Consider the following 26849-nt stretch of genomic DNA (forward strand, 5'->3'; position numbering starts at 1 on the left):
ATCACGGGCATTCTTGTTGATACAGAAGGTCAATTTTCTACTCTGAAATTCTGTGATCCCTAAAAAGACATGGCCTCTCCAGGCCTTTCTTCATTCCCCTAGGTGGTCAGTAGATAGAATGCTAGACTTGAAGTTATGAAGACCTGAGTTCAAATCCTACCTGACACTTGCTGTGTAACCCTACTCGAGTAAGTCACTTTAGCATTGTTTGCCTCAGTTTTCTCATCCTTCAAATAAGGATAATAATGGTACCTACCTAAAAAATATTTATAGTAACTCTTTTTGTGGTGGCAAAGAATTGGAAATTATGGGGATGCTCATCAATCAGGGAATGGCTGAACAAGTTTTGGTATATGATTGTGCTATAAGAAATGACAAGCAAGCTGATGTCAGAAAAACCTGAAAAGACTTATATGAACTAATGTGTAGTGAAATGAACAGAACCAGGAAAACCCTGCACACAGTAACAGCAATATTGTACAGTGATCAACTGTGAATAATGTAAATATTCGCAATACAACGATCTAAGACAATTCCAAAGGACTCATGATGAAAAATGCTATCCACCTCCAGAGAAAGAATTGATGGCGTCTGAATGGACATTGAAGCATACTATTTTTCACTTTATTTATTTTTTTATTTTTTTGTCGGGGCAATGGGGTTTAAGTGACTTGCCCAGGGTCACACAGCTACTAAGTGGCAAGTGTCTGAGGTCAGATTTGTACTCTCCAGGGCCGGTGCTTTATCCGCTGTGCCACCTAGCAGCCCCCCTCACTTTATTTTTTTCAAGGTTTTTTTTTTTTTAATTTTTGTATGTTTTTTTTTACATGATTAATACAGAAGTAGGTTTTGCATGATTGCACATACACACATACACAAATAATTGTATCTACCTCCCAGGGTTGTTGTGAGGATCAGATGAGATAATATTTGTAAAAGCACTTAGCAAATCTAGATTTGAACTCAGATCTTCCTGACTCCTGGCTCAGCATTAGCATTTTATCCACAGCCTTACCTAGCTGCCTCTAGACTAAATACAACACTGCAGACATAGTTTATCTAAAACATAGTACCAAAGAACCAGTACCACCTTAGTCCCACTGGACACTATTCCTCTTTTAATGCACTGTTTTTGCACCAGCTTTTTGGGTTGACACATAATACTGCTAACTCATAATGAGCTTTGAAGTTGAGCAAAACTCCCTAGTCTTTTTCAAATGAACTGTCACATAGCCCAAAGCTTCTTAAACTGTGGGTTTCGACCCCATATGGGGGTCGAGTAACTGAATATGGGGACTGTGAAAAATTTGGCAACAGTAAAAGGTTATGTATAGTTATTTTATATACTTATAAACCCTGGGGTTGAGTAAAAATTTGTCGGTCAAAAAAGGAATCTTGAGTGGAATTTTTGTTTTCAGGGCAATGAGGGTTAAGTGACTTGCTCAGGGTAACACAGCTAGTAAGTGGCAAGTGTTTGAGGCTGGATTTAAACTCAGGTCCTCCTGAATCCAAAGCCAGTGCTTTTTCCACTGTACCACCTATCTGCCCCCTTGAGTGAAAAAAATTTTAAGAAATCCTGATGTAGCCAACCTCCCCCACCCTGTACTTAAGCAGTTGATTGTTTAAATCTAAGTGTGGATATTCACACTAAGTGCGAGGTCTGAGTTATCTTCTCTCTAAGGTCTTCTCTGAGACCTTAGTCACTGAATGGGGGTTGCCTCAGACAAACTGAGACCTGGGGACAACCTAATTTAGAAAGACGAGGGTCACTCACTGCCATCACCAGTCATCTTGACTTTTGTTTTGCCACTGGAATTCAATGACTGGAGGCAAAAGTGAGGCTGATGACTTTTAGAAGCTCTATATCACCCTTATGATGTCATTGGTCCTCTTTGAGAATGAAGGACAAACAATAACAACAATACTGTCTTCCTTAGCAATCTCCTCTATTCCCACTGCCTCCCCATCCCCACCTCCATGCACATAAGTTCCAAATCTAGATCTCTAGTTCCAGTTCTTTGACTGATCTCCAGTCCTACACTTCCAAATGTTTATCTGACATCTCTAGCCCAAGCTTAACATGACTAAAACCAGACTAAACATTTTCTTCTAAAATTTGCTGTTCCTCACCTCCAAATTTTGTCAATGGTACCACCATACTCTGGATCACCCATAATTAGAAACTACAGTCATCTGTCGTCCCTCTCTTTCCCTTATCCCCTTCTCTACATCCAATCAATTACAATTACTGTTGATCCAGCTCTTGAAATGTCTCTTGCATCAGCCTTTTTCATTCCCTTTGCCATCCCTCTAGTTCACATTCCCATTACCTCTCACCCACACTACTGCAATAACCTCTTAAGCAATCAACTCACCTTCAGTTCCTCACCACTCTAATACATCTCAGACATTGTTGGCAGATTAATTTTCCTCTGATTATTTAACTGCCTTGCTTAAAAACCTCCAAGAGTTCCCTATAGTTCTACTTCCCTCTTTTGTTTAAAGTAACAAACATTTTTATTTATAATTTTGAGTTCCAATTTTTATCCCTCCTTCCTTCCCTCCCTGAGGTGTTAAGCAATCAGATATGGATTATGCATGTAAGATTATGTAAAACATTACCATATTAGTCATTTTGTTCAAGAAAACTTGAATAAAAGAAAAAAATGAAAGAAAGTGAAGAATAGCATGCTTCAGTCTGTGTTTCATCAGTTTTTTCTTTGGAGGTGAATAGTATGTTTCATCAGTAGTCCTTTGGGATTGTCTTGGATCATTGTATTGCTGAGAATAGTTGTTATTCACAGTTCTTTATCAAACAATATTGGTTTCTCTTTCACAATGTTCTCTTGGTTCTGCTCACTTCACTATGCGTCAGTTCATACAAGTCTTTCCAGGCCTTTCTGAAATCATCCCATCTGTCATTTCTTATAGCACAATAATATTCCATCACCATCATATACAACAATTTGTTTAGTCATTCTCCAATTGATGGGCATTCCTTTGATTTCCAATTCTTAGCCACCACAAAAAGAGCTGCTATAAATATTTTTGTACAAATAGGTCTTTTTCTCTTTTGGGGGATATCTTTGGAATATAAACGTAGCGGTGGTATTGCTGGATCAAAGGGTTATGCACAGTTCTATAGACCTTTGGGCATAGTTCCAAATTGCTCTCCAGAATGCTTGAATCTTTTCACAACTCCACCAACAGATTTCCTTCATCCCCTCCAACATCCAATATTTTCCTTTTTTGTTATATTTGCCACTCTGATAAGTGTGAGGTGGTACCTCAGAGTTGTTTTAATTTGCATTTTTCTGATTAATAATGATTTTTTCATTTGATTATATATAGTTTTGATTTCTTTGTCTGAAAACTGCTTGTTCATATCCTTTGACCATTTATCAATTGAGGAATGACCTGTATTTTTATAAATTTGACTCAGTTCTCTATATAATTGAGAAATGAGGCCTATATCAGAAATATTTGTTTCAAAAATTCTTTCCCAGTGTCCTGCTCTGCTTTTAATCTTGGTTACATTAGTTTTGTCTGTGCAAAAACTTTTTAATTTTATATAATCAAAATTATCTATTTTACATTTTGTTTTACTCTCTATATCTTATTTGGTCCTAAATCTTCTTCTGCCCATAAATCTGACAGATAAATGATTCCATGCTTTCTTTTTTATTATTATTATTTTTTTAGTGAGGCAATTGGGGCTAAGTGACTTGCCCAGGGTCACACAGCTAGTAAGTGTTAAGTGTCTGAGGCCAGATTTGAACTCAGGTACTCCTGACTCCAGAGTCAGTGCTCTATCCACTGCGCCACCTAGCTGCCCCGATTCCATGCTTTCTTAATTTGCTTATGGTATCATCCTTTATGTGTAAATCATGTACCCATTTTGACCTAATTATTGTATACAGTGTGAGATGCTGGTCTGTACCTAGTTTCTGCCATACTGTTTTCCAGTTTTCCAAGCACTTTTTTGTTAAAGAACAAGGTTTTTTTTTTTTTCTAAAAGCTTAGATCTTTGGGTTTATCATATACTAGATTACTATAGTTGTTTACTATAGTGTAATCTAGTTCCCTCTTAATAAAGTTCAAATACCTGATTGGCATTCAAAAATCCACAAATTTTCACAAACATGTCAACCTTGCCTCATACTGCTGCTTCCTTTCCCTTACTCTGTGTTCAAATCAAATTAGACAACTCTCCTTTCTTCAACATAGCTTGTCATCTCCTGTGTTCATTCTTTTTTTCATACCATCTTTCTTTTATATACAACTGCTCTTCAATTTATAATGTTAGGTTCTTGCCTGGGGCACTGAAAGGTTAAATTACCTGTCCAAGGTCTCAAGGTTTGTGTTTGAGGCAGGACCTGATTCTAGGTGCTCCTGACCCTGAGACCAGCTCAGTCTGGGCTACTTTCTGTGAGAGATACATTCCAAAATATTTTGCAACTGTGGAAATTTCTAACAATTCTTGTTTTTCGTGATAATCTCCAATAAAAATTAGAGATCCATTGTACTAGGAAAAGAATGAGTGTATTTTTTTTTTTACTTTTTTTTTGTACTTTCCCCATTGGTGTAATTTCTTCACAGTGGCATCTATACAGATTACTACAGTATTCTTGGGCAGAAGGAAAAACTATTACATAAAGCCCAAAACCCCCAAAGCCCAATTCTTATTACCACTAGGCTGTTGTGAAATTGTCTATTGGTACATGTCTGGCACCTATGTGATATCTAACAATAACTAACAAGTTAAAGAATGCTCTGGTGTTGTTAATTCTTTCCCAAACTTAATGACTCATTTACTCAACATAATTCTTAGGATTTGTTAGCACCAAGAAGCTGTATTGGCCTCCAAAGAAAAAGTAAGATCTTTGGGGGAAGCAGGAACAATAGCTCTATACTTCTTTGTGTTAAGATGATGATAGATGTTCAAAAAACATTTTCTGGTGGATTGTCAAACCTAGTAAAAAGTGTGTGTATGAATGAGTATGTGTGGAGGGAGTATTCCTAATAATAGCAGAAATAAGGTGGTCAGAATAAGATGGTAATATAGCTCCTCCAAATTCTGTAAATAAATCTTTATAGGGATTTAATTCATGACTTTCTGGTGTTTGGCATTTTCTTAAGCATGTGTCTGAGATGTCAACCATGCATATACTCTCTCCCATGTGATCTTTCACCAGAGTGCAACCCATGAAGGCCTTCTTATCTAGGGCAGTTCTTGTTCATGTTCTTCCATTTGCAGTACACTTTAAAGATGAACTGTCCAATACTGGGCCCTTCTTCTAGGTCTGGGGTCTTAAACCTTTTTTTGTGTCATGGACCTCTTTGACAATGTGATGAAACTTATGGACCTCTTCATAGAAGAATATTTTATTGCCTATATTCATCATTGAAAGACATGCTAAATTTCAGTTAAATGTTAGTGAAAATAAAGATGTAACACCCCCCCCCTGCCCCATCTAAGTTCATGGACCACATGTTTAAAGCCTGTTAGGGTTGTTGTTTAAACATACACACACACAGCTATTTTGTGGCTAATAGGATTAGACAATTGCTGCCCATTTGTTATCTCAAGTGCTCACTACATGAATGGGCCATCTCCTTTCCAGAAATACATATCCATACTGATGTCTACGATACCAATTGTCATCGTTGGTGATATACTAGTCTACTTATCTCCTCCATGTGTGTTTTTATTGTTCTTTGTGTCCCCCTCAACTTTGAGTCATCTGTGATTGTGGTATTCTCTGACTCACAGCTATACTAGAGAAATTGGTATTGAAAAGATGAGCTTTCTTAGCAGGAAATACCATGGGATCATTGATGGTGATGAACCATTTCCCAAATGAGATCCATATGACCTCCTGTTATTCAGTTCTGGCCTCCACACAATTGTCAATCTTCAGTGCTTGTACAGAATGAATAACTAATTTTTCTGTTGACTTGGTTTTTCCTGTGTGGTTTGCTTAGGCTAATCACTTTTTAAAAATTTATTTTTATTTATTTCATTAGATACTTCCTAATTACATATAAGAACATTTTAACAATCTTTTTTTTTCAGGGCAATGAGGGTTAAGTGACTTGCCCAGGGTCATAAAGCTAGTGTCAAGTGTCTGAGGTCAGATTTGAACTCAGGTCCTCCTGAATCCAGGCCAGTGCTTTATCCCCTATGCCACCTAGCTGCCACTTAACAATCATTTTTAAAAAACATTCTCTCCTTCCTGCCACTCCCCACTCCTTGAGAAGGCAAGCAATTTGATTTTGATTATACATGTAAAGTCATGCAAAACATATTTTCATATTAGCCATGTTGCAAAAGAAAACCCAAACAAAATAAAATCATAAAAATAAAGAAAATTGTTCTTGTGTTTTTTTTTAGTATGCTTCAATCTGCATTCAGAGTTCATCAGTTAGGGGCAACTGGGTGGTGCAGTGGATAGAGCACTAGCCCTGAATTCAGGAGGACCTGAGTTCAAATCCGGCCTCACACACTTAACACTTACTAGCTGTGTGACCCTGGGCAAGTCACTTAACCCTCATTGCCTTGCCTAAACAAACAAGCAAACAAACAAATAAATAAATAGCAGAGTTCATCAGTTCTCTCTCTGGAGGTAGATAGCAATTTTCATCATGGGACATTTGGAATTGTCTTGAACCAATGTCTTGATCAGAGTAGCTAAGTCGTACACAATTGATCAACTCTGAAATATTGCTGTTACTGTGGACAATATTCTCCTGGTTCTGATTACTTCACTTTGCATGAGTTCATTTAAGTCTTTCTATGTTTTTTTGAAGCCATCCTGCTAATTTTTTCTTATAGCACATTAGTATTCCATCACAATCCTATACCACAACTTGTTCAGCTAATCCCCAATAGATGGGAATCCCCTTACTTTCCAATTCTTTGCCAGTACAGATTGCCATTGTAAATATTTTTGTACAAGTAGGCCTTTCCCCTTTCTTATGATCTCTACGGGATACAGACCTAATAGTGGTATCACTCGTCAAAGGGTATGCACAGTTTGGGAATAGTTCCAAATTGTTCTCCGGAATGGTCAGACTAGTTCATAATTCTATGAACAATGCATTAGTGTCCCAATTTTTCCTACATCCCCTTCAACATTTGTTGATTCCTTTTCTGTCATATTAACCAATCTGATAGGTGTGAGGTGGTACCTCAGAGTTGTTTTAATTTATATTTCTCTAATCAATAGTGATTCAGAGCATTTTTTTATATGACTGTAGATAACTTTGATTTCCTTGTTTGAAAACTGCCTGTTCATATCCTTTGGCTATTTTTTACTTAAAGAATGATTTGTAGTCTTATAAATTTAACTCAGTTCTCTCCATTTTCGAGAAATGAAGCCTTTATCAGAGAAACTTCCTATTAATCCCACCCCCCCTACTGTTCTGGTTTCCTTCTAATCTTGGCTGCAATTAATTTTGTTTGTGCAAAATCTCTTAAATTTGATGTACTCAAAATTATCCATTTTACAACCTGTAAAACTCTTGATCTCTTGTTTAGTCATAAATTCTCTGAGTATAAATTAAATCTGCAAATAACTATCAATGCATCATTGATTCAGTGATTGGCTGTAGTACTTAGTCAATGGATCCTTGGATGAGTTTATCACACTCTTCTTTAGGGTTCTAGGGGATATACCTGATAGGCTGGTATGTCCCTTCTATACTACTATTGGTTCATTCCTCCATTCCAGTATGTTTTTCCTACCATTAACCACAATTTAAATAATTAACATCAATTAGCTCTACAAGAAGGACAAACATTTCCCTCCTCCCTCAATATCTTGAAGGCACAACATTTCCCCTGCTACTTGGACTTGGGGTGGGGGTGGGATGAACTCTAATTTAACACATTTTCTGCATAGCATTGGTCTCACCAAGCTCATGTTTAAATGTGGTATTGCTTCTAAATAAAATGGGAGAGGGCTATTTTTGGTATTCATTATTTTTCCCACAGCATTTTCAGGTCTTCATTGGCAAAGGTCTCCCCATGCAGGGACTTTTTTAATCTGGTTTATACTCAGCAAATGTACAATAGTGAAGTCCTGTTTCCAGAGCAAAGACTACACAAGGAGCCCTTCACTTCTACTATAATGGCAATGTAGGAAATGTGATTGTAAATGGTCAAATTCCAGTGTTTAGACTTATCACTAGCCAGTCCTGGACCCATCATTAAGGGTAGGGCAATCTTAAAGGTTTCTCTCTTATGGTGAGTGGGAACATCATACACACTCAACATTTTTCTTTAGTGATTGAGGTCACTTCCCACAATAATCTCAATTGGGCATTTGTGAGCCAGCCTTCATCTTCTCATCTTGGAAGCTCTGCAGATGGACTCTTGGCTGGTAAGGAATGTAAGAAGGGTTGGTTATGGTTGTTACAGGGACTGGAAGGGGTGGGGGGAGGTGTCAGATCATGGGCTCATATGAATGAAAAGTCAGAGAGCCCCTGGTATCAGCACTGGCAACCTTACAGCATGTGATTATGTAAGCAGCATAGAGAAATGAAATTTTACAGAAATCACAGGGTAAAGATAGATAGTAGAAGTGTGTGTGTGTGTGTGTGTGTGTGTGTGTGTGTGTGTGTGTGTGTGTGTGTGTATCCCAAGAGGGAAGATAAAGACCCCTGCAAGCTGCTCAGATATAGAGCTGTGGTTTTTTTCTCAACTTTGGGTGTACAGTTGCTATAACAGAGGCCTTGTCTTCTTCTTCTTATCATAGTGCTGACAAGAACTCTGAGTCAGAGTTTCTTTCCCATGACAGTATTTCTCTTATCACCATCCCTGATTTTGGTCCTAGATTTACACCCATGGTATTATATATTTTATCAATTAACCTCTTGGGATACCCTCCCATATATTTGTTGGTAGAGACTTCCAAAGGCAGATGCAAAGATTTGAAAATATTACATATAATAGCAGAACAAAAAGAATACAAAAACTATTATTAACAACATGAGGAATAGAGTTTTCAAAGCTTCCTTAATTCAACCTGACCCTGGCAACTAACCCCATATGTACCACTGAGATATCCCCTCATCATTATTGTATTGTAATTCTCATCCTGGGGCAGATAGGTGATACAGTGGCTAGACCACCAGGCCGGGAGTCAGGAAGATCCGAGTTCAAATCTGGCCTTAGACATTTACTAGCTGTGTGACCCTGGGCAAGTCATTTAATCCTATTTGCCTTAGTTTCTTTATATGTAAAATGAGTGAAAGAAGGAAATGGCAAACCACTCCAGTATCCTTGCAAGGAAAACTCCAAATAGGGTCACAACAAGTTGGACACAACTGAAAACCAAAAAATTCTGATCCTAACTTTTTTTTTGTTAATCATAAAAGTATTTTATTTTTTTCTAGTTACATGTAAAGATAGTTTTATGAAAACATTTGTTTTCATAAAATTTTTAGTTCCAAAGTTTTCTCCCTCCCTCCCTTCCCTCCCCCTCCCCAAGACAGAAAGTAATCTGATATAGGTTATATATGTACAATCACATTAAGCATATTTCTTCATTAGTCATGTTGTGAAAGAAGAATCTGAGCACAAGGGAAAAACCTCAAAAAAGAAAAGAAAAACAACCAAAAAGTAGAAACAGTGTGGTTGGATCTGCATTCAGAATCCACAGTTCTTTTTTTTTTTTTTTTCTGGATATGGAGAACACTTTCCATCATGAGTTCTTTGGAATTGTTTTGGGATCCTAACTTTTTTTTTTTTTTTGGCAGGCCAATGAGGGTTAAGTAACTTGCCCAGGGTCACACAGCCAGTAAATGTCAAGTGTCTAAGGCCAGATTTGAACTCAGGTCCTTCTGAATCCAGGGTTCTACTGCACCACCTAGCTGACCCCCGGGGATCCTAACTTTTCAATTCAGGTCAGATGCTACGTAATACCGAGGGTCTGATCAGATATAAAGGTGCAGTATTCAGCCCCAGTGAAGGTACAAACTGGCTAGTAAATAATTGAGGGTCATGTGATTCGTTAGCAATGTTAATTGTCTAACTTCAGTTTTGTTAGTGCAAAGAATTAATTGTTATTTGAGGCTTTTATGCCTCAGCGCTCACTGGCCTGGGGCTCCGCAAACCGCACGTTGCTCCACCCACTGGTTGTAGCCGTTGCCATGGCGCTGGCACCTCACATTATCACCACTAGATACCTACATGGGCCTGGCAAAATTATAATGATTGGAAGCCTAGTGAGGGCAGTCATGTGGCTGTCAGAGCGGCCATCCCATTGGCTGGGGCTGTGTGGGGTTTTTCTGGGATGGGGGAAGGAGAATCGGGCATTCTAGCTGGACGCTGGAACGACAGGAGTTCTGCATATTCTCAGCTGATTCCTGAGCGGTGGTATCTTTTCAAGTTGTATAATTTCCCTTTCCCCATTTTATTTCCTTTCCCTTGATCCTACTGATCCTGTTTATGTTTTTCAGGGTTCCATTGGCAAAGGACTCCCCATGCAGAGATTATTCTTGTTTAATCTGGTTTATACCCAGCAAGTGCACTTTAGTAAAGTTTTGTTTCCAAAGAGGAGTCTACACAAAGAGCCCTTCCAGTGTGATTATAAATGGCCAAATTCCAGTGTTAGGATTATCACTAACCAGGTAGGGCAGGCATAGGGGTTCCTCCATCATGATGAGTGGGAACATAATACACACTCAACAGTTCCCACAATAATCTCAAATAAGCATTTGAGAGCCAGCCTTAATCTTCTGATGATAGAAGCTCTACACATAGGCTCTTAGTGAGTAAGGCGTGGGAAGAAGGGTTGGTTAAGGTTGTTACAGGGACTGGAAGAGATAGAAGGAGTGGTGTACACTAGCAAATGAGGCAAAAGGCACATCTGCCCAGTTGTACCATTAATGTCAACTATAATTTCAGGTGAATCACAACAAAGGGAAAGGCATTGATATTGAACTTTCTTAAACCTTCACTCTGAAATCTCATAATCTAATATGATTATACTTCTTCAAATTATGCTAATGCAATGGTTACCAGGACTCCAAGAAACAGAAGCTCTCCCCAAACCACCATGTAGGAGGAGGAAAAGGGAGAAAAACCCTCAATTCATATCAGATCAGGGCTTGTGTAAAAAAAAAAATTATATAACAGTACTTATAAAAATTATAAGTATATGAAACATTATGAGTTTAGAAAAATTATAATTGGGTCATAAATCCCACCAGAGTTACCATTCAAATGTAAGAATATTTTAACTGCTTAGCCTAATTGGGGAGGACTAAATAACTGCAAGCCCTAATCTAATTGAAGGACTAATCTGGGGATTTTTGACTCATCTGTGGATGTTTGACTGCTATTAATTTCCCAAGCCAATCTGTTAGGGCCTTTTAAAAATTTCTCCACACTACTCTACTCCCAAAATTGATAAACAATTAAGAAGCTTCTTAATTAAACAATCAAAGCAGAATTTATTTATAAAAATAAATGTAAGAGATAAGAGTTAAGAAATGCAAATTATACAACCTGTCTGCTTTTAATACAATAAGGGTGTTGCTGCCTCTTGCCTTAGGGTATGCTCTAGCTTTCTCCAACTTTCACTCTTTTTCTCCTTCACTCCAACTTTCACTTTATCCACCCCCTTGTAAAGCTCCTTAGCGTCCTCACCCCTGTTGCCAACCCCCTGGGGTCGTCTCTGTATCATAGCACTTTCTCCAACCACCATACCCTCTCTCCTTTTCTCTTAATCTTCCGGCCTCCTCTTTCACTGTCTTCTCCAACCTGCTGTATTGTGCGCCCCTTCTGTCTCTTGTCAGCTCTCTTAATCTTCTGGCCTGCTCGCATCCTCCTAGTCCTCCAGCATCCCCCCTTTTTCCGTCTTCCATTACTGTCTTCTCCAACCCCCCTTGTATATATGTTCCTTCTCTCCCCTCAAACCTCGGGCTCTCTGCGCCCCAGCACATACCAAGCTAATCTGCTGGCTGCACTAGGGCTGTGCCCAGCGGGGGCTCGAGGGGCCAGTGCCCCCTGCTGCGTGCTTGGGACCTCCACATGGGCTATGCTAGGGCCTGGCAAGACAAGCCTGGGATCTTTGGGGCAGCTCACCTCAGGACGTAGGGAGCTGGGTTGTTTTTTTTTTTTTTCTCCAGCCGGCTGAACTGGCATCCTGAAAAGCCCACGGGTTTTTTTTTGGCTCAGCTGAAGTGGAGGGGGAGGGGCATCAGCCCCTCACACAGAAAAAATCCCGAGGGCCTAAGGCTTTTTAATCTCAGCCCAAAGGCAGGGTCCCCAAATAAAAATAAATTTCCACACTTGGTTACTGTTCACATGAGGAAGCTTAAATTTTATTCCAGCTAGCAGGCAGGCCTTCTACTCATCTGCTTCTGGGTCACCATTCTCCATATATTTGTGTACCTGTGTTGCTCCATCGAAGCCCAAAGTCATCTGCTTCTAGAGGTCCATTTTTCTGCTTTAAAGATCTCAGAATTCTTACCTCCTTCAGGATCCTTTTAAGCTTTTGTGTAGAGGTTTCATTCCCCTTGACTTTGATTTCCATTGGGGTAGTCAAAAGCACCACCAAGGAATCTCTCCACTTAGGTTCTGGTGGATCTTTGTGTGCCAAGCCTTTATGAAAACCTAGTCACCAGGTCAGACTGGTATGTTGGAGCATCTAAAGGTGTTAAACTCCTCATCTCCCAACAATGAATAAATGAGTTGGGGTTAAAGGGATTATTGACAAAATAGGTCTGTCAAACAAAGATTTCAAATGGCAAAAGCTTAGGTTTTGCCTTTGGTATGGTCCTAAGAGAAAATAATGCTAATGGAAGGGCATCTACCCATTTTAGTCCTGAATTCTGTCAAATCTTAGCTAGTTTTTTTATTTATTTTTATTTCTTTTTCTTTTTTGGTAGGGCAATGAGGGTTAAGTGACTTGCCCAGAGTCACACAGCTAGTAAGTATCAAGTATCTAAGGCTGGATTTGAACTCAGGTCTTCCTGAATCCAGGGCCAGTGCTTTATCCACTGTGCCACATAGATGCCCCTGCTAGTTTGGTTTTAATGGACTGATTCATTCTCTCTACTTTTCCTGAAGCCCAAGCCTGATGGGGTTTATGCAATTTCTACTGCATCCCTATTGTCTGGGTAAATCTTTAAATAATGCTAGTGAGGAAGTTAGTCCCTTTGGTCACTTTCAATGACCCACTGGTCAAATTGAAGAATGATTTCCTTGAAAAGGACTTTTATTATCTCCTTTGTTATAGCCCAATGGCTTGAAAATGGTTGGGGCTAGTCACTGAGCTGATCTACCAGGACGCCCCCAAAATATATCTAAATCCCTTGTATTTTGGAATTTCCACAAAACCTACCATGAATTGTAAAAAATGGGGTAAATACCCTGGGGTGACCTCCTATGGTACCAGAGAATTACCTCCAATGAATTGTGTTGAGACCACATGAGGCACAAATCCACCATTCCTTTGACCTCTCAAAGCATTGGTGGGGAGGGGGGCAAATTATACACAAGACACAATGAAACATTGCCAACATTCCCATATGTGATTATACATGTTCCTACTGGAGGAAAGCATGGAAGATGTGTCAAAGTGCCTCTGAGTATCCATTTGGCACTTGCCACACACCATCTGAAGAGCAGCAGGCACCCACTTTAGTTCAAAAAGTAAGTTCAGAGAGATAGGCAAGGTTTGGAATGCCACTGACTCAGGGTTGGAGGAACAGGGTAATGGTTGAAGGGCAGCAGTATCTACAAGAGCATTCCCTTTTTATATAGCATCTCTTCCTGCTTTATGGATATAACAGTGCATGACAAAAATAGCTTCAAGAAACTCTCACAGAATCAGAAAAACAAAGTCCCATAAGCAACTTAGAGGTTAGGAAACCGTGTTTACAAAGCTGTTCTATAAAAGCATGATAAATTCCAAAAGCACACAATGATCACTGACTACTTGAGTCAGAATTGAAGTTTTTGTCAGATTTATATCATTAGTGATAGGAATCCTTTCTGATCACTTGAGAATTATGTCAGACAAGACCAGACCTAAACAGGAAGGGTAGCCAAGACAGTACAAAGAACAGACATACAAATGCACAAAACACTAATCTGGCTCTGCCATTTATAGATGATTACAACTTTACCAGTCAGTTGATTTTTCATGCCCATATATCTCCTTACAGAAAATCTATCTTGTGTAGTCTAAAGGGTTACTGAGCTAGAAAGTTGATTCTTAGCCAACTTTGTTGGTCCCATCTGAGAGTGCCAATAATTGTGAGTAAACTCATCCAAGGGTCCATTGATTAGGTAATGAAGTCAATCACTGAATCAATCCTGCCCTTGAGGATATTATAATCTAATGGGGAAGACAACACACAAAAGGAAGCTAAAAATGGAGGTGGGAGAGAGAGAGAGAGAAGGTACCCAATACAGGGTCATAATGGAGAGTTGCAAAGAGGAGCTCAAGCTAAGCACTCCAGGGGACCTCAAAGGACAAATTGTATGGAATGTTCTCCTCTTTGGTGGAAATTGATTATTCAATCAACTCTCTGAACCTGCATGAGGAACAGGCAGATCTGGTGAGAGCTAGAGAGAAGAGAGATCTGTGCTCGTTTGCCTTCCAGCACTGAGAGAAGAGATAGGTGATTCCAACCCCTCTTTAGGTCCACAAAGAGAAAAAGACTCTGGGAAGAAGTTGACATGTAGAAGAGCTGTCAGTCTCTATCATGTTCCTATCCCCAGTCAGCTATGTTAGAGACTTTGGGGAATTTCCTCTTGGGTGAGATCTGAGACTCTTTCTTCTTCTTCTTCTTCTTCTTCTTCTTCTTCTTCTTCTTCTTCTTCTTCTTCTTCTTCTTCTCCTTCTTCTTCTCCTTCTTCTTCTCCTTCTTCTTCTCCTCCTCCTCCTCCTCCTCCTCCTCCTCCTCCTCCTCCTCCTCCTTCTTCTTCTTCTTCTTCTTCTTCTTCTTCTTCTTCTTCTTCTTCTTCTCCTTCTTCTTCTTCTTCTTCTTCTTCTTCTTCTTCTCCTTCTTCTTCTTCTTTCTCCTTCTTTTCATCTTCTTCTTTCTTCTTCTTTTCTCCTCCTCCTCTTCTTCCTCCTCCTCCTCCTCCACTTCCTCCTCCTCCTCCACCACCTCCTCCTTCTTCTTCTTCTTCTTGCACCGAGTTATCTTGCTCCAAAAAGGAAAGCTCATTCATTTTGTATTGTCTGCTATATAGTGTCATATTTATACTTTCTTTTATTTCTGCTTCTATCCATCTGGATAAATGGGTTTATTCGCTATTTGTCATGTGTGCCCATTATGGAACTGGCAACTTGTAGGAAGAGAGTCAAGCCTTGGATATAAAGCTTGGTACACTCTTTTCCTGTTAATAAATAGCACTCAGAGCATAGTTTTAACCTCAAAACTACTTCTCCTAGACTAATAAGATTTAAGGGAGCAGATAAATATAATTTTAGCCAGATATTCCCTCTCTGAGGAGAACAGAATGGCTAGTCTCTGGTCCCAACCTCCTACTTCTCCTCCTTGGTGAAGGATAAGGGAAGGAGAAGATAAAGATGTCTATTCTTTCCTCCCTGTGAGCCACCTCTAGACAGCCATATGGACACACCTAATCTTCATGAGCAACACAGCAACCCACATAATACCACACACACATACACACACACACTCTCTCCCCCTTCCTCCTCCTTGCATCATCCTTATTTCCCTCTTCTAGACATATCCTAGTGTGTTTAGCGTGGTGATCACAGTTGAACACAGGACTCCTGATGTGACCCAACCAGGGCAGAGTACATTGGGGCTATAATTTCTCTTACTATGAGCATCAAACTTCTATTAATTGAGCCATATCAGTATAGATATTTGCCTCTGTTTGTGCATTTGAGGGTTCAGAAACAAGAGAGGAAGAATATAACCTAATGGATAGACCACTAGACCTAGAATCAGGAAGACCTGGGTTACTGCCTCTTTCTTTACCATCCCTCTGACCATGGCCAAGTCTTTCAAGCTTTCTAAGCCTCAAATTCCTTAACTATAAGATAAAGGGGTTAATAACTTCTTAGTTATTAATAAAATTGAATAATTGCTAAGGCCTCTTCCAGCTAGAGATGTATGATCCTATGATGACTGCACTTTTGTTGACCTAGGGAATCACTGTATACACTAGAGACAGTCTTACTATAGAATTAGGATGAAGGCATATAACTTAAGATAAGAAACCCCTTAGACCCTAAGCAAATACTATTGCAACAAGTGATCTGGATTTGCTATTGTTTCCCTCATGTACACTTCTTTCAGTAAGATTACAAAAAAGAGTGCTCAATGAAGCAGGAAAGGGGTGTCAAGCTACTTTGATTCTGATCTTGACTTTTTGGCTCAGAAAGGTGTGTGATGCCTCAGTTGGTTGGACAACCTTGTTATGTATCCCAGAGTTTAGCAAACTGGTGCCTTGGAGGTATATCTGAGTGATGAAGTTTAAATACTTGTCTATCCTTTAATTTATCTCCACTAAATGATTCAACTCTAGTGATTTTTGTTGTTGTTGAGTCACTTCAGTCATGTCCAACTATTTGTAACCCCATTTGGGGTTTTCTTGGCAAAGTCACTAGAGTGGTTTGCCATTTGCTTTTCCAGCTCTTTTTTTTTTTTTTTTTACAGATTAGGAACTGAGACAAACAGAGTTAAATGACTTGCCCAGGGTCACACAGCTAGTAAATGTCTGGGGCCAGATTTAAACTCAGGTAACTCCTTTCTCCAAATCCTAAAAAAAAAACCCTGGTCTCATAGACCAATACAATAAACGGTACACTTAAGCGCATTCAGAACTGCTTCATGTCAAAAAGGAGGTAGGTCTCTAACTGAGTGCCTCTAAACTATTCTTAGCTCAGTTCCCCCCCCCCCCCCCCCCCCCCCCGCAATGATTTTAATCAATGATTTGGACAGAGGTGTAGATGATAAGGTTAACAAATTTGTGAATGACATAAAGCTGGGAGGTGTAGCTACTGCATTGATTTACAAAATCAAGATCTCAGAAGATCTTGACATGTTTGAACAGTGGACTGATGATAAGATGAATTGTTAATAGTTATAAATGTAAAGCTCTGTACTGGGATTAAAATAATAAACCTCACATGTACAACATGGAGGGAGCTATGGCTAGAAAGCCCTTGTGGGACTTTAGTGAGCTGCAGGCTTAGTGTGAAGTGGTAACCAAAACAACCTAGAGCCATCTTAGACTTGCTAAGTAGAAGTCCAGCATCCAGAGTGAGACAATGATCATGATGGAGCAGGGATTTAAGACCATGCCATGAAAATATCAATTGAAGGAATAGGAAATATTTTATCTTAACAGGAGAAATCTTAGCAGAACATGTGAAGGTCTACACTTTCCTGGGGCAATTGTCTCCTGGCCCATCTCTGAGATGCAAGATAACCTAAGATGTGAATTTCTAGACAAAAATCTCCAAATGAATGTTTTTTTTAATATAGGCATCTTAATTCACTTTTTTTTTTTTTTTTTGTGGGACAATGAGGGTTAAGTGACTTTCCCAGGATCACACAGTTAGTAAGTGTCAAGTGTCTGAGGCTGGATTTGAGCTTGGGTCCTCCTGAATCCAGGGCTGGTGCTTTATCCACTACGCCACCTAGCTGCCTGCCCCCCTCCCCCAATGAATGTTTTACCTGTTCACTACACCTATAGCATGCTTTGGAGTCTGGTGATTGGTTCAGAAGAATAGAGTTAGAGCAGAGATTTGGGCCATCATCCAGTTTTGTCTCTTTTGTTCTTTGGGTGATCCCATGATTATCATATGGAAGAGAATTTTTCAGAAGCCTATCCAAGGTCATGAAGAGCTATCTCCTACCTTGATGGGGATAGGACCATAAGGTGGTCCATTGGATAGTGTTCCAGGCCTGGAGTTAGGAAGCTCTGAGCTCAAATTTGGCCTCAGATACTTACTAGTTGTGTGACCCTTGGCAAGTTTCTTTAACTTGTGTCTGCCTCAGTTTCCTTATCTATAAAATGGAGATAATAACAGTGTCTATCTCCCAGGGTTGTTGTGAGGATCAAATGAGGTAGTAATTGTAAAGTGCTTACCATAATTCATGGCATATAGTTAGTAGTATATAAATGTTAACTATTATTGTTACTATTATGATGATGATCAGGTTGGATGCTTTTTAAAAAAAAATAATAAACATTTTTACTTAAAGTTTTAGTTCCAAATTCTATCCTTCCTTTTCTCCCTCCCCTCCCCTCCCCCTGAGGTGGTAAGCAATCAGATACAGGTTATATATGTACAATTATGTAAAACATTACCATATTAGTAATTTTATATAAGAAAACTTGAATAAAAGAAAAAAATGAAAGAAAGTGAAAAGTAGCATGCTTCAGTCTGTGTTCAATCAATATCAGTTCTTTCCTTGGAGGTGGATAGTATGCTTCGTCATTAGTCCTTTGGGATTGTCTTGGATCATTGTATTTCTGAGAATAGTTGTCATTCACAGTTCTTCATTAAACAATATTGAGGGGCAGCTAGGTGGCACAGTGGATAAAGCATTGGCCCAGGATTCAGGATGACCTGAGTTTAAATCTGGCCTCAGACACTTGTCACTTACTAGCTGTGTGACCCTGGGCAAATCACTTAACCCTCATTGCCCTGTCAAAAAAAACCCCAAAAAACAAAAACCAATATTGAAGATGGAACCTTTGACCTGGCTTATTTCCAACAAGGGCCAGCTCACCCCTCTTTAGGCAGCACCCCCTATTCCCAGAGGCTCACCACCATATTGGTGCCAGTGTAGACACTTGATTAATTTTAACCCTACTACTATATCTCAGAACTCCCAAGCTCAAATGATACACCAACCCCAGCTTCTCCTGTAGCAAGGATTGCATGTATGTATCACCATGTCCAGCTTAAACATAATGTTGGGTTTTTTTCAGAGCAGCTACTAAGTGTCAAGTGTCTGAAGCCGGATTTGAACTCAGGTCTTCCTGAATCTAGGGCCAGTGCTTTATCCACTGTGCCATCTAGCTGAACCCCACCCCCAAACATAAAGAAGGTTAGCAGTAGTTATAATAACCCAAGACAAAGGAGCTCAATCAAATCAACACTAGAAGTATCAAGATTTAATCTGAATGTCTTTTTTGCTTTGGGTCAATTTCTGGAACTAACTTTAATATTATAGGAAGACACTGTTATTATTTTATCTTTTTGACCCCAGCTATACTTAAAGGCATTTATTTCATCTCTGTTGAAATTCAGATGTCTGAAATCATTCATATTTTTGTTCTTGTTTTCCACATTCTTAATTGCATCCTGTATCTTCCACTCATGTTAGAACATCAATTCCCATCCCCCCCCATTACAGAATATGATTATAAAATTCTTAGTCCTGTAAGTAGAAAATCCAGGTAATTTCCATATTCCTGAGGCATACAACAGTTGAACAGAGCCAGGTGAAGGGTGGTTTATTTATGCTCTAAAACACAAAACACACACATTCACATACACTAAGAGAAAGAATGAGGAAACATCCAAGGGGGAGGAAGATTCTGTTTATCTAATTGATGCTTTTGTGGGTGTTTGTTTGTTTGTTTGTTTTAACACCACAGTCAATATCCAATATTCCTTTCACCCTGAACTTTGTTTTGCGACCCCATCACAAAGAAAAATTGTTAACCAAACATAACAACCCTCTTGACACCAAATGCAACAATCTTCATCCATAGGCCCTACCCTCTCACTTCCTTCCTTTGTTCTTCCTCACCACCCCCACTTCCACCACCCCCACCCTGAAAGGAGAGAGTGCTTCATCATTCGTTCTGGACCCCAAATTCCCATTGTCTTTTAAGTAAGTTCAGGGCAGCTAGGTGGCACAGTGGACAGAGCACTGACCCTAGAGTCAAGAAAACCTGAGTTCAAATCTCACCTCAGACACTTACTAGCAGTGTGACCCTGGGCAAGTCACTTAAGCCCCAATTGCCTTAAATATTCAGGGCCATCTCCAGTCATCTTGATGTATATCTTGTCACTGGACCAGAATGGCTCTGGAGGAGGGAATGAGGTTGGTGATCTTGCACAGCCCTCCCTCACTTAAATCCAATTCAGTGCAAGTCATGACATCACCCCGTTGTCACGATCCTTTTCAAGAACATAGGACAAACTACAATGACAAGTGAATTCAGCAGCTTTTTAAAGCTATAATGTTTTATTCATTGTGCATATTGCTTGCCTGTTTCTATTTTTCTTAACTCTGCCTCAGTTCATACAAGTCTTTCCTTTTTTCTCTGAATTCTTCATCTTTGTCATTTCTTACAGGAGAGTAATACTCCTTTATCAGAAATACTTATCTTTCTGATTTTAAATCTGGCCTCAGACACTTAGCTGTATGACTCTGGGCAAGTCATTTAGCCCTGTTTACCTCAGTTCCTCATCTGTAAAATGAGCTGGAGAAGGAAATGACAAACCACTCCAGTATCTTTGCCAAGAAACACCCCAATGGGGTCACCAAGAGTCAGACACAACTCAACAACAACAACAGCGATAATAGTCCTTTAGTACAGTTTGTTCAGCTATTGCCCAATTGATGCATATTTTCTTTGTTTCCAGTACTTTGCTACTATAAAAAGCTCTTCTATGATTATCTTGGCATATTTGGGGCATTTCTTTTTAATCTTTGCCCTGCTTGGGGTACATGACCAGGAGTAGGACTGCTGAGTCTAAGAATACAGACCATACTGTTTTATATATGCCTTAAAAATGGATCCATCAATACCCTTGAAGTTGTCTCACCTCCAGCACAGACAGATCTCCTTTGTGTGAATTTGGCTGAGTCTGTCTGTGTGGGTTTTTTTTTTTTTTTTTACCTTCTTTGCTTTCTTCAGGGTCATTTCCACTTCCTGCATCAGCATATCCAGGACTATAACACTATATAGTCCTAATGTGGTGGCTTCCTTGTCCTTGATAGTGAAAAAAGTTTATAATAAAAATACTTACATATCATTTCCATTTTTCATGCAAAGTCCTAGTTCCATTCTAAAAAGCCCTTGGAATGCTTTTGTTTAGTTTGGTCTCTTACTAAGGTTGTAAAAATAGTATTTCCTTTCACTGCTTTCCACTCTTTAATGAGGTAATACCCCTTATAATGTGCTAATGCACAGAAATAGGCCCAAATGATACCATTTTAGTTCAGAGTGAGCTCAGAGAATAACTAATAATTCACTTTGAATAGAATATAAAGTTGTGAAGGGAATTAGAGAGGCATAAATCTGAAAAAAATGAGTTGGGGGCAGATTGTAGAGGACCTCACAATTCCAGAAGACCTCAAATGTTAGACTAGGAAATTTGTCTTTTATCCTACAACCAGGGGTGTGCCAGTAAACGTTTAATAGCCAGTTCTCAAAAGAACAAAAAAGAATGTACACAGAGAACACTTTTAAGTTTAATTTGCATTATTGACAATTTCTCCATCAATTTCCCAGGTCTAGAAAATTAAAGAACCAATCAATCAAGCCCTGACATGTAGTGTTTTCTGATTTGGGCTGGGGGCAGGGATGACAGGGTAAATGCTTATACTGAAAATTTAACATTTGGCTCTCATGAGTCACAAACTGGCTCAAGCTGATTTTATCACACTCCTGGTTACAGGCAATAAGGACCAATTGAAAGTTCTAGAGCAGTGGAATTTCGTGATCATCTGAACATTAGGACAACTATTTTTGAGGATCTATAAAAGACGATTGGGAAGAGGGAAGACTGGAGGCAGAGTTTTCAGTTAGAAAACTCTTATACATATTTTTGAAAAGATACCTAATAATATAAAGCAATATGCTGGGTGCCCCCCAAAATCTTAGTGTATTTTTTTAATAAACATAATTTATCAACAATGTACAAGCTATAACAAGGATTATTTCACTTTTCTTTAGATTAGAAATAAAATGATAGATGGAGAGAGTGGAGAAAAGATATTTAGAACACTGGTTAAATCTCAAGATGAGGTAAGGCCTATTTTTTTTTTAATTTTTAAAGTTGTTTTTATTAAATAACCGGTTTATAAAGTCAGATCAGTGCAGTGACTTATCAGGGGAATATGGAATTAGTGCTTATATCACAACAGTTCCCCTCAGTCACATCTTGATCTACAGTATTCGAAGAGAAGGGCAAGGCAGTGCACTAAACACAACACAAATCTCAACAGGGCTTGGTTTAAGTACAACCCCCTAGCTCCCATCTGCCCTTTTCACTCCACAACTTTAAATGACATGTTCATGGGCTAGAGTTCCCACCCAAGTGGGTAAGACAGGGGTTCTGTGGTTTCCATTTCTAACATCATAAGTGCCCCCTCCCCTGCCCCCACTAACCTATTTAGGATAAAACTGACTTTGGGAGAGATCAAAAAATAACCATGATCAAAACAAGTTGGGGTAGGGAGGAACTGACACAGACGGAGGGAAAATAAGTGGATTCAACTCCATAAAAATGCTACTGGAGAGGGAAAGAGGGCCTCGAGGAGCTGAAGTTCTGCAGCAGACCAGAGGGATAAGCTAAGGGAGGACATAATGATACCAATGCTGTTTAGTGCTGCTGTGTCTCCTGCCCTGGAGAAATCCCTGGGTACTGAGACTGGATTCTCCTACTGGAGCCATGTTGGCTATGGCTATCCCCAAATGCAGTCAGAGAGTGCTCTCTAGTGTGTTGTAGTTATCCTTAAAACTCTTCAGCTTTAGGAAGTGCTTGGCTCTTTTACTCTTTTGGCTGGAGGGCAGATAGGTGACTTGGATAGTTGTTGGGGAGGAAACTTCAGGAGACTGCTTTAGATCCTTAGCTGCTGACTGGTGCTGCCGCTGGGAACTCCCACCACGGGCTTTGACAGCGGCAGCCAGTTCACTCAGTGCTTCCTGATAGTGTAGATATTCAGCCTGGCCAAAGACGCCAGTTCCATATCTAGCTGTCTCATAGCCTTCTAGCAGGGTATCAACGAGAGCTTTTCGGACACCCTTAAAGGGGGTACTAGTGTTTCAAAGCTCCAGCAGATAGGATCGGAAGTTCTTGCCCATCAGGGAACGAGGATGCCGGCCTTCTGAATGGAATGGGATCTCAGAGACACGAATGGCATCCAATGCTTTCATCCTATACAGGTAGTTGTAGCAATGTTGATTTCCTGGTGTCTCCAGCTGCAAAAGTCTGGCATCATCCTCTTCAAGAAGCGGGGGTTCATACTTTACATCCTGGACCTTGGATAGTCGGATGTCAATCTCTTCCTTCAAATCCTTGGGAGCGTTGTGCCCCACGGGGACGTGAGGGCCCAGACGAGACTTCATAGCAAAACGCATGATCTGCCTCTTCACAAAAATGAACAACAGCACAAATACCAAGGTCCCGTAGGCCATCACCAGCACGACATTCACTCTGGACAACCAGTTACTGCTAGACCCCATGGCTTCCCCCCAGCTTCGTTAGCTTGGGTTCCTTAGTAGTGACGGCCCCAGGGGTCCTTGGTGGTCCTTGGCCATTTCCTTATGGGGGAAGCCAAAGCCGGGCCCGGTCAGAAAACATGGCGGCCAAGGAAGGGGGGGAGGGGAGCAAGCCTATTTTTTTTTTAAATTAAAGTTTATGTAAACATAATGTAAATTAGTTATGTGTGTTGAGACTTTGGACATATACATACTGTACACATGATTTATGTATTAGAGATTTATAAATGTATTTTAATTATTTATATACCATTAATATACTATTAACATGTATGCTAAAAGCATATTATAATGTATACTATAAGGCAAACATCATATGCTAGTTAAGGTTTTTATGAAAAAAACGTTTTTGATATATGTAAGTTAACTTTAAAGGTATTCTTATTTTTTCTTTTCTTTTTTTTCTTCACATTTTTTATTTAGAATTTTATTTTATTTTTCCAAATTACATGTAAAAACAAATTTTGACATCAATTTTTTAAAAACTTTGTGTTCTAACTTCACTTTCTCCCTCCCCCACCCAAGAACTCAAGCAATTCAATATAAGTTATACATGAGTAGTCATACAAAACATCTCCACATTAGCCAAGTTGTGAAAGAAAACAGACAAAAACAAAGTCTTAGTGCATTTTTAAGCTATTAGTGCATTAAGTTATTAAAGCTTAATACTGCTTAAATTAATATTCTTTGATTAAAGCCTAAAGCTACACTAAGACTTTTGGGACACCCTATGTAAGTGCTACATTATGATAATAAATGGTATAGGATTTTAGAGGAGGGAGAAATCAGAGGATCATAGATTTCAAGCTGGAAAGAACCTTAAAAGTCATCTAGTGCAACATGCTCCCATAGAAGTAACGTGTCTGGTTCAAGCTTAACTCCAGTAAGTGACAAAGCCAGGCAAGGTTCATTACCTCCAAATCCAGCCCTCTTCCTACTGTACTGCGCTACCCAATCTCTCCACCTTGGAAGGTCAGTAAAAGTTTGAAGAGAAAAGGATTCAGGTATTTGAAACATGAAGTAAAGAAAGAGAATGTGGGACAACTGTCCCCTTGTCCCTCTATTCAGAATAAGCAAGGTTGTATTAATCACCAAACTCAATCACCCTTTCTCTACCTTTGATTCCTCAGTTTCTCTATAACCTCTGACGTTATTGAGCATTACCTGTTCTTTAAATTCTCTTTCCTCATTTTCTGGTTCTCTTCTACCTCTTTATTTATTATTATTCCTCTTTCTCTGTCTCATTTTCTGGCTCCTTTTTCCTTGGGAATTTCTAAAGTTTTGCCTTTAGATCTGTTCTCATCTATCTCCATATACAATGTCATCAGTTATGTAGCTTCAATTTTCCCTTTTACCTGAATGATTCATAAATCTACACCTTCTTCAGCTCTGACCTCTCCCTTAAATTTCATTTCCACATTTCCAACTCCCTGCTGGACAGCTCCACCTGGTATTCTAATATCAATACCTCAAACTCAAGAGATTTATGACCAAACTCCACAGTTCCTTTTTCAAATCAGCTCTTGTCTTGACCCCTTATTTCTGTTCATGGCCTCAGTTCTTCAAAGATCAACTCAAACCTTCCTTGGTATACAGTCTTCTCCGATCCCCTGAATGTATTAAGCAGGAGGAAGTGAGCAAAGAGGTAACCCAAAGAAGAAAAAAAGAAGATCCCTGAAAAAGGAATCAGAGATAGCTTTAGGGTCAAATGAGATCAGGAGGGTAGAACATCCAGAACAAAACTTTCCCCAGATGTAATGGGGACCCAGATAACACAATTTGGATTGGTCACAGAAGTTACAAATATGATTGTGGGGAAATTTTCAGAAGGGACTTTCAAAACCAATACCAAGGATAACTTCTAAAGAGGAAGACGTTTAAATAGCTAAAGAGTGGTTGAAGAGAAGGGGCTTATTGATGTAGGAAGCATTGCATTAGATCAGGAACTCTTAATTTCTTTTTTTTTGAATTATGGATTCCCTTTGGTAGACTACTGAAACTCCTAGATACCTTCTCAAATTAATGCTTTAAAGTCATTAGTGGAAATGTTAAATTTCAGTTGGAGATAACTAAAAGATATATTCTTTCCTGCTCCAAGTTCATGGATTTCATGAAATCTATCCATGGACCTTAGGTTAAGAACTCCCATATTAGATAAATTTACCAGCAAATCCAATACTTGATCAGATTACTTGCATCATGTTATTTTTGAGTATAGAGTTTTTGCCTCTAAATTTTTACCAGTGTAACAGGTGCAACCCAGGATGCCCCTTTCCCCACAATGATTCTGGGTAGATTATACCCCATGGCAAAAGGCTGGAACTGGCCCCCTTTTAGTACCATATATGTTATGCTATCCTTGAAGCTGGACACTTTCTGGTGCCTCGTGGTACCACATATGCTGTCCTTAGAGCTTGACCCTTTTGTTGAACAGATTTTTCTTGACCCTATCCTACTAGCCACGTGGGCCTAGTGTTGATGCCTGAACAGTGATCCTGAGATCTGGAGTTGTCAAGAGTGGCTACCTTGGGATCTTCAAGGTACCTCAGTCAGTGCAGGATATGACAGTATTTCTCAGAGAAGATGACCCCTAAAGGTGGATGAGACCAGCTCCTGGACTGGTTTGCCAGAAGACATAGACCTTAAGAGAATTATTCTGACAGTGAAATGCCTATCCAATAGGCATACTAACAACTGCATGTTTTTAATATTTTGTTTCAACTCCCTGGGAGAGAATAAGAGGAGTTATGGGTCACCATAATGTTCTTCAGGCTTTGTTTATGAATGCTTATGAGGCTCTTTTGTTTTAAGCATGTCTTTGTGTGTGTGTAGGAAATAAATAACTGTCCCATGCTGTATTTAAATTATACATGGAGTGTCTTTCTATCTCACTTTTGGGGAAATGCTAGAAGTGAAATAACCATAAGCTTTTAAGTGATTCTCTCTAGAACTCGGGGGTAGGAGTGTTGTATGAGGAACCAGAGAACGTGAGAAGTAAAACCTGACCCCTCATCTTAGGGGGTCAGCCTTCCCCAAGAGTGAACTTGACCTGAGTGAGGGTCTAGAAGAAAGGGGTACTTTAAAGAGAGAGAACATGTGCCCCTGCACTCCTGGGTGCAGCAGTGGTTCTGTGTGGTACACCAAAATAATTAAAGATATTTTTTCTCTTAGTCAAACTGAAATCTGTGTGGATTCTATATGGGAAGTGGCACTTAGGTTTTTCCTTTTCTTATGTTGTAAAATCATTTGTCTGGTTATTGTTTAGTTATAACTTCATGGTGACCTGACTTGACATTTAAGGAATGTTGGCACCATAAGTAAAGCCACTTTTAAAACATTTCCTGAAAAAGAAGAAAAGCAATAAAGAGAG

At 39.4% G+C, this 26849-nt stretch overlaps 1 pseudogene; it reads right to left on the bottom strand.

Annotated features, from left to right (window-relative positions):
* Positions 1-22675: 22675 nt before the first annotated feature.
* Positions 22676-23584, bottom strand: LOC122736508 (annotated as a pseudogene).
* Between the last annotated feature and the right edge of the window lie 3265 nt (positions 23585-26849).

Source organism: Dromiciops gliroides, chromosome 1, assembly GCF_019393635.1.
Source record: "Dromiciops gliroides isolate mDroGli1 chromosome 1, mDroGli1.pri, whole genome shotgun sequence".
NCBI classification, from domain to species: Eukaryota; Metazoa; Chordata; class Mammalia; order Microbiotheria; family Microbiotheriidae; genus Dromiciops; species Dromiciops gliroides.